This window comes from Scyliorhinus torazame, chromosome 5, assembly GCF_047496885.1.
Source record: "Scyliorhinus torazame isolate Kashiwa2021f chromosome 5, sScyTor2.1, whole genome shotgun sequence".
NCBI classification, from domain to species: domain Eukaryota; kingdom Metazoa; phylum Chordata; class Chondrichthyes; order Carcharhiniformes; family Scyliorhinidae; genus Scyliorhinus; species Scyliorhinus torazame.
In genome coordinates this window covers 169616837-169628833 of record NC_092711.1, presented here as the reverse complement: position 1 = coordinate 169628833, position 11997 = coordinate 169616837, and the positions used below count along the sequence as shown (strand labels likewise).

The 11997-nt window shown below is 47.6% G+C and overlaps 1 long non-coding RNA gene across 1 annotated transcript; it reads right to left on the bottom strand.

The window, feature by feature from the left end:
* Positions 1-2574: 2574 nt before the first annotated feature.
* Positions 2575-10653, bottom strand: LOC140420612 (uncharacterized). Its single transcript, XR_011946476.1, has 2 exons — positions 9384-10653; positions 2575-8535 (listed from the first exon to the last, which is right to left on the bottom strand). It is a non-coding gene; the product is annotated as an uncharacterized lncRNA (long non-coding RNA).
* Between the last annotated feature and the right edge of the window lie 1344 nt (positions 10654-11997).

Sequence of the window (11997 nt, the reverse complement as noted above, 5' to 3'; positions counted from 1 at the left end):
TCTCTGCCCTGCTTTCTCTGGTCATGCTTTACACACTCTCCCTTCCTGCCTTTTGTTTCTGTCCCCACTGACTTCCTACATCGGTTCCCATCCCCCTGGCACATTAGTTTAAACCCTCCCCAACTGCACTAGCAAACACCCCCCCGAGAACATTGGTTCCGGTCCCACCCAGATGCAGACCGTCCGATTTGTACAGGTCCCACCTCCCCCAGAATCGGTCCCAATGTCCCAGGAATTTGAAACCCTCCCTCTTGCACCATCTCTCAAGCCACGTATTCATCCTAGCTATCCTGTCATTCCTACTCTGACTATCACGTGGCACTGGTAGCAATCCTGAGATTACTACCTTTGAGGTCCTACTTTTTAGTTTAACTCCTAACTCCCTAAATTCAGCTTGTAGGACCTCATCCCGTTTTTTACCTATATCGTTGGTGCCTAAATGCACCACGACAGCTGGCTGTTCACCCTCCCCCTCCAGAATGCCCTGCAGCCGCTCCGAGACATCCTTGACCCTTGCACCAGGGAGGCAACATACCAACCTGGATTCTCGTTTGCGTCCGCAGAAACGACTGTCTATTCCCCTTACAATTGAATCCCCTATCACTATAGCTCTGCCACTCTTTTTCCCGCCCTTCTGTGCAGCAGAGCCAGCCACGGTGCCATGAACCTGGCTGCTGCCACCTTCCCCTGGTGAGCCATCTCCCCCAACAGTTTCCAAAACGGTAAATCTGTTTTGGAGGGAGATGACCGCAGGGGATCCCTGCACTGCCTTCCTACTCTTCCTCTGTCTGTTGGTCACCCTTTCCCTATCTGCCTCAGTAATTTTAATCTGCGGTGTGACCAACTCACTGAATGTGCTTTCCACAACTTCCTCAGCATCGCGGATGCTCCAAAGTGAGTCCATCCGCAGCTCCAGAGCCGTCAAGCGGTCTAACAGGAGCTGCAGTTGGACACACTTCTTGCAGATGAAGGAGTCAGGGACACCAGAAGGGTCCCTGACTTGCCACATCTCACAAGAGGAGCATGACACGGGTCTGAGCTCTCCTGCCATGACTTAAACCTGAAGTTAAATTTGAACTACACTACACAGCTAAGAGAAAGTCAAAGAGAGAGAAATCACTTACCAGTTACAAGCCAATCACTTACCTGCTGGCTGTGATGCAATTGCTCCAGAGACTCCCTCACAGGTCTGCTTCTCTGCACCTCCTTCAGGTGAGCACCAAATTCCCTTAACTAGTTAATTAATTTACTTAATTAACTTGATTTTTTTTTTTTTTTTTTTTGTCACTCCCCTCTTACCCGAACTCAGCCTTACCCAAACTCAGATACACTCTGTTTGCCTTCAGCACTCCGTTTCTATAGGCACTTCAGCCACACCCTTTGTATCCTTCCTGATTTACAGTCAGCCAATAGGCCTGCTCCCAAAACTGAACTCTCTCCCAAACAGCTGACCTGCAAGGTAAGGAAGTGGTTAATCAGTACTTACCTCACCCACAGCGCGCCCTTTTAAACTGTCCCCTCTGCCTCGCAGCTCCCGCGCTTTTTGAAACTCCCGCGCTGTTTCCAAGGTCCTGGCTCCCTCTCTCCCCCGAACAGCTGACCTGCAAGGTAAGGAAGTGGTTAAGCAGTACTTACCTCACCCACAGCGCGCCCTTTTAAACTGTCCCCTCTGCCTCGCAGCTCCCGCGCTTTTTGAAACTCCCGCGCTGTTTCCAAGGTCCTGGCTCCCTCTCTCCCCCGAACAGCTGACCTGCAAGGTAAGGAAGTGGTTAAGCAGTACTTACCTCACCCACAGCGCGCCCTTTTAAACTGTCCCCTCTGCCTCGCAGCTCCCGCGCTTTTTGAACTTCCAAAGTCTTCCATCTACATCTGGCACCTTAGGAGGTTGTAGAAACACTGCCCTCTGGAGGTGATCCCCCAGCGCAAATGCAGCATTTATGTTTCTTGACTGAACGTTCCGAGAAAATGTCACGAAAAGGGCCAAAGAAATTTCAAAATTACCTTTCCTGCTGTGGGTGAGTCCACTCTGACCTCTTTATCTCCCAAAGCTTCTTCAAATCCCCGCGCCACTAACTTCACCTTGGGCCTTATAAGTTCCATCTGGTTGGACCTTTTCTGTGCAGATCCATCGATGTGATGATGCTGGCTGACCCCTATCTGGGACCTCTGAACACACGCCAAACTCTGTCCAACTGCCTAACTCTTTCTGTTTCACCTCCCGTACGGCTTTATCCCCTCATTTGTCAGCAGCTACAAAACCCTCTCAGTCACGGGGACTTCAGCATCGCCCCCAAACATATCCTTGGTGTAAAACCGATAATTCCCTGCCTGAAATGTTCCAGTTATTGAAATTACATTGAATGGATGTCAAAGAAACAGACCAGAAACAGATCCCTGAGGTTCTGAGGAGTCCCCAGTGGTCAGTCAGACTGAACTAAACACGGGTGGTATAAAACAAACAATACTCACCCCGGTATCTGCTGTCCACGGGGACTTTCCTTTAATTAGGGCCGTCAGTGGATCCTGTTCCTGACACCAGACTGTTGTGGGACAAATGTCACTCGGAGTCTAGAGTTGGTTAAAGTTTAGGAATCTTTATTACAAACATGTAGGGAATGCTTCAGCGAATCGAATCATCTCAAGGAGTAGTTACAATAACACACGTTTATACACAGTACAGTTGCAGCTGTTTTGTCTGCAGGTTAGTGGGAAAGTACAGGACGTAAAAGAAACAACTCGAAAACGGCTACAGTGACTTCATCTCTCACAAAACACATCTCGGAAAACAATAGCCAGATCAGTAATCCAGAGACCCAGGGTAATGCGATAGGGATCCAGGTTCGGCAGATGGTGAAATTTAAATTAATACAAAATCTGGAATTAAAAGTCATCGATGACCATGAGAGCATTGTCGATAGTTGTAAAAACCCATCTGGTTTATTTTAGATCCACCTGTGGTGGGGGAATAACAGTATTTACTATCCAGGATAAAATAAATGTACTTCAGCCTTTGTGGATCATTCCAGTGGAAATGTGTTCTCCCCCAGGCTCAAAGATCATAATCCACTGGAAGCAAAGCCATTAGACCAGCCAATCTAGCAGAAAGAAACCCTCCGACCCTCCCACTTCACCAAGTGTCAGAATGAACAAAGTTTGATTTGATTAAATTTATTCACGTGCACCGAGGTAAAGTGAAACGTATTGTTCTGTGTACAATACAGGCAGATCATTTTATACATGAGAAAACATAGGCCATATGATAAATACATAATATAAATACGTAGACATCGGGTGAAGCATACGGAGTGTCGTGCTACTCAGTAGAGAAGGTGTGTGGAGAGATCAGTTCAGTCCATAAGAGGGTCATTCCAGAATCTGGTAACAGCGGGGAAGAAGCTGTTTTGAATCTGTTATTGCAAGTTCTCAGACTTTTGTATCTCCTGCCCAATGGAAGAGATTGGAAAAGAGAATAACCTCGGTGGGAGGGTCTTTGATTTTGCTGCCCGCTTTCCCAAAGCAGCGGGAGGGGTAGACAGAGTCAATGAACGGGAGGCGGGTTCATGTGAGGGACTGGATTGTGTTCACAACTCTCTGTAGTTTCTTACAGTTTTGGGCTGGGCAGTTGCCATACCAAGTGTCATGGGAGTGTCCCTTTAAGAAATGTTTTTGTCTTATCACATGGCTTCTGTGATGTCATTGTGTGGGTGGAGCTGGGCTGTGGCTCTGGGAGTTGGTTTTACTTTCGCTTTGGTTTAGGGCTGTTTTGTGTCTCTGAGCTTTCTGCTTTCGTTCTCACATTTTTGGCTGCTGTACTCAGAAAGAGGAGTATTTTGGCCTCTCTCTCTATCTTTATTTTAAAAGCTGTTTCCAGGCGGCTTGATAACTTGAAAAGAAATAATTGCTTTCTGGAAGGAATTCAAACCTGCTGTTTTGGAAAGGAAACAAGAGCATCCATACCAGGTCTTGAGTGCTGTGTGCTGGACCACACCTTTGAAAAGGAGGTACTGGTTTATGGATCTTGTTATTAAATTGGAACAGTTAAAGGGGGGAATTTATTAAGGGTTATACATAGATTACTGTAGCTGTGTGGGGTATTTATGTTTGTAATTGAGAAAAATGCTTACTGTGTGTGTTTATAAAAATATTAACTAAATTCGGAGAATAATTCTTGTTTTGATTAAAAGTGGTTAAGGCCTCTGTTGAATAACACCTGAAAGGCAGCCCTTGTACTCATCGGAACCAAAATCAATAAACAATTGTAGGTCAGGTGAACTCCATGATATACTTTGGAGTTTTCTGAACACTGGCCCATAACACCTTGGGTGGGGTGCTCTTTCCAAGAGCCGGTGCAGACTCGATGGGCCAAATGGCTTCTTTCTGCACTGTAAATTCTATGAAACTATGAAACACAAGCTATGATGCAGCCAGATAAGATGTTTTTTATGGTGCTCCTGTAAAAGTTGGTGCACCTGTAATAATTGGTAAAAGTCAATGATAATCTTCATAATTGTCACAAGTAGGCTTACGTTAACGCTGCAATGAAGTTACTGTGAAAATCTCTTAGTCGTCACACTCTGGCGCCTGTTCGGGTTCACTGAGGGAGAATTCAGAATGTCCAATTCACCTGACAAGCATGTTTTTCGGGACTTGTGGGAGGAAACCGGAGCACCCGGAGGAAACCCACGCAGACACGGGGAGAACATGCATACTCTGCACAGACAATGACCCAAGTGGGAATCAAACCTGGGACGCTGGCGCTGTGAAGCAACAATGCTAACCATGTGTTACCGTGCCGCCCATGTGGCAATCGGTGTGGACATGCTGAATTTCCTTAGTTTCCTAAGTATATGTTTCTTGGTCGTAGCGTCGATGTGGGTGGACCAGGACAGAATGCTGGTGATGTGCACACCTCAGAATTTGAAGCTGCTAACCATCTCCACCTCAGCCCCATTAATGCAGACAGGGGTGTGTACGATACTTTGCTTCCTGAAGTCAATGACCAGCTCCTTAGTTTTGCTGACATTGAGGGAGAGATTGTTATTACACCATGCCACTAGGTTCTCTATATCTCTCCTGGACTCTGACTCATCGTTGTTTGATATCCGACCCATTACGTCGTGTCATCAGCAAACTTGTAGATGGAGCGGGAACAGATTTTGCCACACAGTCGTGTGTGTATAACGAGCGTAGTAGGGGGCTAAGTACGCAGCCTTGTGGGCCCCGGTATTGAGGACTATCATGGACATGTTCGTGATCCGAACCACTACAGTCGTGTCATCAGCAAACATGTGGATGGATTTGGAGCTAAATTTTGCCATGCAGTCGTATTTGTGTATAGGCAGTGCAGCCTTGCGGGGCTCCTGAATTGAGAACTATCATGGAGGAGGTGTTGTTGTTTATCTTTGCTGATTGTGGTCTGTGGGTCAGAAAGTCGAGGATCCAGTGCAGAGGGAGGAGCCTAGTCCGAAGTTTTGGAGTTTTGATATGAGCTTGGCTGGGATTATGGCGTTGAAGGCGGAGCTGTAGTCAATGAATAGGAGTCTGACGTAGGAATCCTTGTTGTCGAGATGCTTCGGGGGCGAGTATAGGGCCAGGGAGATGGCATCTGCCGGTTGTGGCGGTATGCGAATTGCAGTGGATCAAGGAATGCTGCGAGTATGGAGTTGATGTGTCCAACATCTCGAAGCAATTCATAATGATTGATGTCAAGGCCACCGGATGGTAGCCATTAAGGCACGTTGCCTGGTTCTTCTTTGGCACCGGTATGATGGTGGTCTTCTTGAAGCCGATGGGAACCTTGGAACGGAGGAGGGAGAGATTGAGGATGTCCGCAAACACACCTGCCAGTGGGTCAGTGCAGGATCTGGGTGCATGACCTGGCACAACCAATGAGAGTCCCTGTCGTTAGTCTGCGACTCAAGATTAGTTTGGTATTGTCACTTGGAGTTCCTGATGGCTTTGCGGAGGTCATATATAGATTTCTTGAATATGTCAGGGTTGCCTGCCTTGAACACCTTCAGTCGGGAGTGAACCTCCCAATGAAACCATGGATTCTGGTTGGGTAACGTACAGACTACCTTCTTTTGCACGCAATCTTCTACACATTTACTGATGAAGTCTGTGACGGTGCTGGCATACTCGTCTAGGTTGGCTGCTGAGTTAACATAGAACATACAGTGCAGAAGGAGGCCATTCGACCCATCGGGTCTACACCAACCCACTTAAGCCCTCACTTCCACCCTATCCCTGTAACCCGATAACCCCTCCTAACCTTTTTTGGTCACCAAGGGCAATTTATCATGGCCAATCCACCTAACCTGCAAGTCTTTGGGAGGAAACCGGAGCACCCGGAGGAAACCCACGCAGAAACAGGGAGAACGTGCGGACTCCGCACAGACAGTGACCCAGCAAGGAATCGAACCTGGGACCCTGGTGCTGTGAAGCCACAGTGCTATCCACTTGTGCTACCATGCTGCCCTTGTTCTTGAATATGGACCAGTCCACTGACACTAAGCAGTCGCGTAGGAGCTCTTCCGTTGCATCAACCTTCTTAAACGGATTCTCCTGCTTAAGTTTCTGCTTGTATGCTGGGAGAAGGAGCACCATATCGTGGTCCAATTTTACGAAATGCGGTCAGGGGATGGATCATCAGGCGCCCTTGATGTTTGTGTGGCAGTGGTCAAGGATGTTGGGGCCCCTGTCGGGACAGGAGATGTGTTGGTGGAATTTTGGCAGTACACTTGAGGTTGGCCTGGTTAAAGTCCCCGGCCACGATGAACAAGGCCGCCAGGTATTCTGCTTCATTGTTATTTATAGCGGTTACAATTCATCAAGGGCCTTCTTCACTTACGCCTGGGGTGGGATGTAGACCGCCGTGATGATGGCAGAAGTGAACTCCGTGGAAGGCAGTATGGACTGTACTTCACAGTCGGGTATTCCAGGTCCGGGGAGCAGTAGTTCACCAGGGTCGCCACATCCGAGCATCAGGAGGAGTTGACGAGGAGGCAAACACCTTCACCCACTCCAGGTTCAGTCCTGGATGTGATTAACAGCAGGAATAATAGCAGAATCGAACCCGTCATCACTTGTGAACCCTTTGGTGTCTCCGCATGTTGGACGACTGACTGAATCCCTCCCCACAGTGAGAGGTGAATGGCTTCTTTCCAGTGTGAACTCGCTGGTGTCTCCGCAATGTGGATGATGTTTGAAATCTCTTTGTGCAGTGAGAGCAGCTGAGCGGTCTCTCCTCAGTGTGAATGCGCTGGTGTTCCCTCAGTACCCGAGAGCTTTTAAATCCACTCCCACAGTCGGAGCATTTAAAGGGTCTCTCATTGCTGTGAGTGACATTGTGGTTCAGCAAGTGATGACCGAGTGAAGCTTTTTCCAGTCGGAGAAGTGAACGGTCTCTCCTCAGAGTGAACGCGCTGGTGGGACATCAGTAGCTGTGAGCTTTTGAAACCCCTCCTGCATTCAGAGCATTTAAAGGGCCTGCTCTTGGTGTGAGTGACATTGTGTTTCAGCAGGCTGGATAATTGAGTGAATCCCATATCACACACATTGCAGATGAACGGCTTCTCCCCGGTGTGAACTCGCTGGTGGTTCTGCAGGTGGGGTAAGCGAGTGAATCCCTTATCACACACAGTGCAGGTGAATGGCCTCTCCCCAGTGTGAGCGCTCTGGTGTCTCTGCAGGTGGGATAACCGAGTGAATCCCTTATCACACACAGTGCAGATGAACGGCCTCTCCCCGGTGTGAACTCTCTGGTGTCTCTGCAGGTTGGGTAACTGAGTGAATTCCTTCCCACAGTCAGAGCAGGTGAAAGGCCTCTCTCCAGTGTGATCTTGTTCGTGTCTCCGCAGGCTACCAATGTCAGTGAATCCCTTTTCACACTGAGAGCAGGTGAAAGGCCTCTCTCCAGTGTGAACTCTTTCGTGTCTCCGCAGGTTGCCAATGTCAGTGAATCCCTTTTCACACTGAGAGCAGGTGAAAGGCCTTTCTCCAGTGTGACTGCGTTGATGCCTTTCCAGCTGGCACGGGGCTGTGAATCCCGTCTCACACACAGAGCAGGTGAACGGCCTCGCTCCAGTGTGACTGCGTTGATGCCTTTCCAGTCCATACGGACCTTTGAACCCCTTTCCACAATCCTCACATTTCCATGGTTTCTCCATGGTCCGGATGATCTTGCGTCTCACCACGTTGGACGATCAGTTGAAGCCTGGTCCACACACAGAACACCTATATAGTCTCTCCCTGCTGTGAATGGCGTAGTATTTTTTCAGGCTGTGTCAGTGGTTAAAGCTCTTTCCACAGTCAGTGCTCTGTAACAGTCTCACACGGGTGTGTGTGTCTGTCTCAGTGCTTTTCCAGACGCACTGATGTTTAAAATCTCTTGAAGCAGACAGAATAGACAAACATTTCTCCTTCTAGACTCAAAGGCCGATGATCTTCAGTTCCCAAGAATTGAGTGACTCAGTCAGTTCTTGACGTGATATTTAGTTTGAGGTATCGGCCTCAAACTCCTCTCGTTCGAACTTCCTGCAAACAGATTTTACAATGGTAATCATTGTCAGTACAGGATAGAAACTTAGAACAGACAATTCTAGTTTATATCAAACATTCTTTCCTCTCTCTTTCGCTGAAATGCTCTAAATCTCAATCCCACACACTCTCCCTCCATTCTCACTCTGCTGTATCTGATATTCACCCTCCCAATTCTCCTGAAGGTGCTGATTCAGGCTGATTGACAGATCCAAGCTCTCTGCTTCCTGTCCTGGACACAGAGACATGAAAATCTTCATGCAGGCTGCCAGACAGATATATATCTATATCACTGGATGAAAAATGTGTGTAATATACAGACTGTATTCACTTACTTTCCCTCCCAATTTTCCTGAAGGTGCTGATCAACAAATCTAAACTCACTAAAACCTGTACAAGAGTAGAGAATCTCCATATAAGTACATTTACTGATTAGAGATAGGGAAATTCTGAGGAAGAATTTTATTTAGTCATGGAGTGGTCATGACAGGGAACTCACTGCCCACAAGGGTTGTGGAAGTCCAGATGATCAATAATTTAAAATAAAATAGGATAGTCACTTGAAGAAAATAAACTTGCAGGGGAACAGGGATGTCGATTGGGAATGGGACTAACTGGATTGCTGTACAGAGAGTCAGCATTGACTCGAGTTCATAAATGGATTCCGTCAGTGCTGCAATGATTGTATGACTGGAAATATGTAACGTAGGTACAGTACTATATTACAAAACTAGAAATAATAATACATGTATTTTGTTACAGAACCATCAATAATATATCTAATACATTCCATGTAACACTAGATATATCTCTGTCCGATATTTAAAAAATTCAAATTCATTTACGGGATGTGAGAGTCGCTGGTTCAGCCAGCATTTATTGCCCATCCATTCAGAAGGTGGTGATGAGTTGCCTTCTTGAATCGTTGCAGTCCTTGAGTTGTAGGTACATCCCCTGTGCTGACAGGGAAGGAGTTCCAGGATGTTGCCCCAGCAACAATGAAGGAAGGGTGATATATTTCCAAGTCCATCTGGTGAGTGAACCTCCAGGTAGTGGGGTTCCCAGGTATCTGCTGCTCTTGTCCTTCTAGATAGTAGTAGTCGTGGGTTTGGAAGGTGCTGACGGAGGAACCTTGGTGAGTTACTGCAGTGCACATTGTAGATGGTATACACGGCTGCTACTGGTTATCGGTGGTGGAGTGTTTGAATATTCATGAAATGGGGAGCAGTCAAGCAGGCTGTTTTGTTCTGGATGGTGTAGAGCAGCATCTTGAGTGTTGTTGGAGCTGCACTCAACCAGGCAAGTAGCGATCATTCTATTATATGCCTGACTTGTGCCTTGTGGACAGGCTTTGGGGGTCAGGAGGTGCGTTACTCGCTGTAGTCTTTGGCCTGCCCTGGTGGCCACCATATTAATATGGCTAGTCCAGTTCAGTTTCTGATCAATGATAACCCTCAGGATGTTGGTTGTGGAGGATTCAGCAATGCTAATGCCACTGAATGTCAAGGGGCGGTGGTTAGATACTCCTTTGTCGGAGATGGTCATTGCCTGGCACTTGTAGCACAAATGTAACTTGCCACTTATCAGTCAACATCTGGATGCTGTGCAGGGCATGCTGCACTTGGACATGGACTGCTTCATTATCTGAGGAGTCACGAATGGTGCTGAACATTGTGCAGTCATCCACAAACATCCCCACTTCTCACCTTATGATGAAAGGGAGGTCATTGATGAGGTAGCTAAAGATGGTTGGGCCTAGGAGTGTGCCCTGAGGAACTCCTGGAGCTGAGATGATTGACCTCCAACCACCACAACCATCTTCCTTTGTGCCAGGTATGACTCCAACCAGCGGAGAGTTTTCTCCGATTCCCATTGACTCCAGTTTAGCTGGGGCTCCTTGATGCCACAGTCGGTCAAATGCTGCCTTGATACCAAGGGCAGTCACTCTCACCTCACCTCTGGCATTCAGCTCTTTTGTTCATGTTTGAACCAAGGCTGTAATGAGGTCAGGAGCTGAGTGACCCTGGTTGGACCCAAACTGAGCGTCTGTGAGCAGGTTTTGCTGAGCAAGTACCACTTGATAGTGCTATTAATAACTCCTTCCATCACTTTGCTGATGGTGGAGTGTATTCCGACAGGGAAGTAATTGGTTGGGTTTGATTTGTCCTGTTTACTGTTCCCTTTATTGTCAGCCATCTTCTGGGGAAACCAGCCCTTTAATTGTGAACATTAGGAAAGAGACCATCATTTTAGCCAGACAAATAAATGTGTCAAGCTGAGGGAGCAAAGGATGTCAATGTCTTTCAGAGAGAGAGACCTGGGCCAAGCTCTCCAGAGTCTGCACCCTCCCTGGATTCACTTCCTTTCCCTTCAGTTGCTGCAAGTGACCAATTGAAGGTCAGAATGAGACAATAAATGGAATGAGGGAGAAAAGAAAGTGTTTTACTCAGATGTTGAAGACAGGAGGAAGGTTCAGTCTGTCTGAAGCTCAAGCTCATTCAGGGTTGGAGGAACTTGCTCGGGAGAAACCTCCATGTCCAGCTTCCGCATTGAGACAATGGGGGAGCTCTGATTGGTAGAGGAGCAGAATCTTTCCGGCCCTCCAATCTTCCTACTGGGCAACACGTTCGCAGTCAGGTCAGCGGAAGTGAGCGCCGCCTTCCCTCAGTCATGCGCAGTCCTGGGTCAGGGGAGGGGTAGAGAACCGACGGCCGGAACTGTCAGCCGGTTGCCTGGAAACCTTGTCTCGAGGATATGTGGGGGAGGGGAACAATGGGTAGGGGCGAGACTCCCGCGTCTGCGCGCTGGGCAGTGACGTCACCGCGGAGCGGATTTATTCCTATTGGCTGATTTAGAGGACGAGTTTCTTTGTGATGTCACAATGTGGAGGTTGTACAATAAGTTTCAGACTAAAACTTCCTCCTCTGGGCAACATCTGGGAGCAAATCAATGTCTCCCCCTTTCATAAGGTCATAAAATATAGGAGCAGAATGAGGCCATTTGGCCCATCGAGTATAATCCTTCAACCATGAAAAATCTGTCTAACTCCTCCCTAAATTTACTCACTGTCCCAGCTCCACCGCACTCTGGAGTAGTGAATTCCACAGATTCACAGCGCTTTGGGAGAAGGAGCTTCTCCTCAACTCTTTAGAATTTGTTACCTCTTTTTTAAAATAATCTTTATTGTCACAAGTAGGCTTACATTAACACTGCAAAGAAGTTACTCTGAAAAGCCCAACTCTCCACATTTTGGCTCCTGTTCGGGCACACAGAGGGAGAATTCAGACGTTCAAATTATTGAACAACACGTCTTTCGGGGCTTGTGGGAGGAAACCGAAGCACCCGGTGGAATCATAGAATTTACAGTGCAGAAGGAGGGCATTCAGCCCATCGAATCGGCACCAGCCCTGTAAAGAGCACCCCATCCCCGTAACTCAGTAAACCCACCTAATCTTTTTG